The sequence below is a fragment of the Pteropus vampyrus genome, unplaced genomic scaffold, assembly GCF_000151845.1.
Source record: "Pteropus vampyrus isolate Shadow unplaced genomic scaffold, Pvam_2.0 Scaffold647, whole genome shotgun sequence".
NCBI classification, from domain to species: Eukaryota; Metazoa; Chordata; class Mammalia; order Chiroptera; family Pteropodidae; genus Pteropus; species Pteropus vampyrus.
In genome coordinates this window covers 27,219-31,239 of record NW_011889428.1, presented here as the reverse complement: position 1 = coordinate 31,239, position 4,021 = coordinate 27,219, and the positions used below count along the sequence as shown (strand labels likewise).

Genomic DNA, 4,021 nt, shown 5'->3' with positions numbered 1-4,021 from the left:
TAGCAGCTCACGGTGTGGCCGTGTTTCAATAAAACTTTATTTACAAACACAGGCAGTGGGCCAGACTTGTCCTGGGGCCTCAGTGCACCTACCGCTGATCTAGACAATTAGAAACAAACATACTTTGTACCCATTGGCTTTGAATGGCTGTCAGCATCCAAGCATGCGTGTCCACTGAACACTTCATAAAGATTCTGCTTTCAGCTGAAGAAACAAAACAACCAGCCAGCTGCGTGAGTGCTGTTATACGTGTGCGTTTCTCTGCCGAGTGAGCGGTACCTCAGAGCGCCAATGGGTTACAGTTTCACAGGTTTTGCTGGTGAACCAGGTCCGCGTTGACTCGGCAGAATGCTTCGCTGGAGAGCTGTATGGTTTGTGAGGCCGTTTGTGAAAGGCGTGTGGTTTGGCGGTACCGTGATGACCGGAAGCACAAAGCATGTGCTTGCTTAGTCTTAAATGTGGTCTTATTGCCTGGTTGGCTGAGCCAGATTCGCGTGTACGCTGTCTCGTGGGACCGTAGCACCTTTCGTTCTGAAAGGACAGGGCTTCCGTCTTAAAGATCTCTACGAAACACAGTTGTTACCTCACGCCTTGCCCAGTTTATCGAGACGATACCCTCTTCTGTCCTCGGAGGTATTGTCACCTTGTCTGATTATTCACTGTGTGTCATCTGAATTCTGCGGCCAGTTGCGTGTGGAGGGTGACTTCCTTTTCAGTGACAAAGATCCACTCATGGTGTCTGTGAGTCAAGCAGCAATGTGCGTAGGGAAGACCAGTGGCCGAGTGTCTTTTTGCGGGGTTAGTTCTTCTGCATCGTGGATTCTTCACTATGGCGGGGTCAGTTAGGCAGCATCTGGAGACCCGTTTGGTTGTCGAGACTGGGCGGAGGTGAGGTGAGCCACCGGCATCCAGCAGATAGAGGCCAGGGATGCTGGTAAACACCACTCCGCGTCATTAAAAAAATAAAAAAAGATCTGTCCCATCTGTCTGTTGTGTGCCATGCTTGAGCAATCCTGCAGCCGAGAGGGTCACCATCACAGACGCCTCGTACCAAGCAGGTTGCACGCCCGCTGGCTTCAGTAACGGCTGAGCAGCAGACACGGGGACACCCTCGCTTTCCCCTTACACGGATCTTCCGTCAAGGTCATCGCCTAGCTCTTGAATCTCCTCCTTGTTCACAAACTGACACGCTCCGTTGGGCCAGCCCCGAGCGTCTCCTCCGTCCGTGCCGATGGCCCGTCGGGCGTAGGAAGAGCTGGGCAGAACGCTGCGGGAAAGCCGGGGAGACGTAGGCACAGCAGCCAGACCGCCCTGGCAAACCGCGGGTGGATGAGCCTGTTAGCCTCGCGGTCCGATGGGGGAATGGGGTGCTGGCGGTGGTAGGTGGGGCTCAGGCAGCTCCCGAAAACAGCGGCCCGCCTGGCGATGCTGCTCTTCCACGGCGCCTGAACATCAGCCCTGGAAAGTAGCGATGGTTTCGTCCAGCATCATCCCGGCGTGAACAAGGAGACAGGCAAGAGTAACGTGTCCACGAGTCTGTGCTCTCGTCTCGACTCAGACGCGTCCGTGGTCCTGCTGCTCTGACACCGGATTCTCCCGTTAGCTCCTCGAGGGGTATTTACTGTCACGGCGCAGGAAAGGCGATGGAGGCCTGGCCCACCGGTGAAGTGACCTGGTGTCTGCGTCCTTGGTGGTAGAGCAGGGACAGAAGCCGCCGGGCCTCTCTGCTCCCGGCATTTCCTGTGCCCAGAAGCCTAGCAGGAAATCTAAAAAACAGTTGGACTGACAAAAAAAAAAATCCATTGATTTAGAGCCCACGCAGACATCCAGGCAAACAAACACAACCCACGGAAGTTAAATAGGAAGAGGACCCCTTTGAGCATGAAGATGCCCCCCTTCCAGTCACGATTTACGGTCACCTGCAGCGGGAGACCCAGCTTCTAACCTCGGGTGTTCGAGGTCATGGCGCCCCCGTACAGCTTTCTCCTGTTCCGTGCTCATTTCATATCGGTGGCCGGAGTTTGTTCCGCTCTGTTCTCGGCACACGTCGCAAACTGCCACACCGTGAGGTCACCTTCACTGCCCCCTCCCCTACCTTGCAAGAAGCCTTCAGTGCATGTTGTCATCGGCGTGTTCTGGAAACACAATCCACAGCTGAGGAGCGTCGTCACATACAGAGAGGAGAAGTTATGCGGCCAAACTGTAGACTCGACATTTTAGAACCCAGGTAAAGACAGAAACGCAGGACACGGTCCGGCCTTGGTTCAGAAGCGGGTCTGCATCCCGGTTTTTCTGCAGGTGGCCTGAGCTGCATTCGTGGCTGCTGCTGGGCATGGAGTTGGCATCCACCCCCAGGAGTTAGGAATTTCGGTCCCTGGGCTTGTAGGTCGTAGAGTGTAGGGTACAAAAATGAATCTTGGAATTGGATCGTCTAGAGTTGAAATCACATCGTCTAGAGTTAAGCTCTTGGTCGCATGTGTGAGCCTCGGATGGCTTATCCAGCTTCCCTGGTATCTGCCCTTCCCGTGTGTGAAACAGTGAGCACCAGCTCTGAGCGGCTGCTGGGGACATTAAGGTAATGAACACAGCGTTCCGCTTTGCTCATAGGCAGCAATGTGGTCAGAGTCTGCTGTTTCGTGTACTTTCAGTAGCCACCGTGTGGCTGGTGTGAGGACAAGTGAGTGGGTGAATGAGTGAATGAAATATGCTGCCGTACACGGAATGTGCGTGTCCCCCAAATTTCATATGTTGGAACCTTGCCCCCGATGCGATGCCATGAGAGGTGGACTCTTGGCAGGCGGTTAGGTCGTGAAGGAGGAAGCTTCATGGGGAGGCCTGGTGTCCTGATAACAGAGACCCCCCGAGAGCTGCATCACCCCCTTCTGTCATGTGAGACACATCTGTGGACCGGACAATGGGCCCTCACCAGACACTGAATCTTGACCTTGGACTTCTCAGCCTGCAGAACTGCAGGAAAGGAACGTCTGTTACTGACGCCGTGCAGTCTGTGGTGTTTCGTTATAGCAGCTTGAACAGACTCAGGCATGTACCAAAACCCCGACGTCTCTGCAGTTTTCCTAGCTGTCACTGAAACGTAGTTGTCAGGAGCCCTCGTTAGCGACTGACGCCGGGCCCTGATCGAGGTGGCCGGGAGAGGTGTCGTCCATGGGGGCCAGGACGATGTCCCGCTGAGGAGTCTGGAGCTCAGCCCCAGACCTACAAGCCGAGCGACTGGGGCCTGTCGGTCACCCGCCGAGGAGAGGTCTCGGGGCTGGACCCATGAGGGGAAGGACGACATTGAGGGCACGCCTGCCTGCCGAGGGCTGCTAGGGAGCTTGAATGTCGTCGGAGTTTTTGGAGAGATGCCTGGCCAAGAGTAGGTGCCATGTGAGGGGAGCTGGTTGTTATATTTTTTATTGCTGCCCTTGGCACAGATGGAAGAGGAGGCAGGGGCCAGGGGGTGGGTCATCCGCTTCATCTCGTGACTTGGGGTTTTTCTCGTCTGTCCCTTGCTGGGAACCTGAGTGATAAGACAGTATAGTGTGGCAGACCCCTCCCCGGGGCTGTGTCGCCGGTCGACGCAGGCCGGGTGGTTCTGTGGGCAGCAGTGGCTACGGGAAGGAAGGTGGAGAGAGAAAACGGAAGGAAAAGCTGAGGTCGCTTATAAAGGGCCTTTCTTTGTTTTTGTCCTCAGGGAGTGGGGGCCGGGGGGCCCTGTGGGGTGTGGGGTCCTGTGCCAGCTCATTCTCACAGCGACAGTTTTGTGCAGCCGTGGACAGAGCTCAGGGCGACGGTCGAGTCGATGGCTCCCGTATTCTCTGCGAAATAAGCCAACTACATCTTTTACGTGCTGCGGGGTCAGGTGGCAGGAGATGCACGGGGACTGGATGGAGGCCGGGGGAGGACCGGGCTGGGGCGGGACGAGAACCTGCTTTCGTGGAGAAACAGCGCCCTCGCGTGGGCGTTTCGTGCGTTGCAAAGTCAGCTTGGGTTTTAGCCGCAAGAGGCAGCCGTGCCCACG

At 56.0% G+C, this 4,021-nt stretch overlaps 1 protein-coding gene across 1 annotated transcript in view; it reads left to right on the top strand.

The window, feature by feature from the left end:
- LOC105308971 (F-box-like/WD repeat-containing protein TBL1XR1) overlaps positions 1-4,021 on the top strand; it is a gene marked incomplete at its 3' end in the record, with an annotated part of 49,641 nt that overhangs the window by 20,182 nt on the left and 25,438 nt on the right. The window lies entirely within an intron of this gene.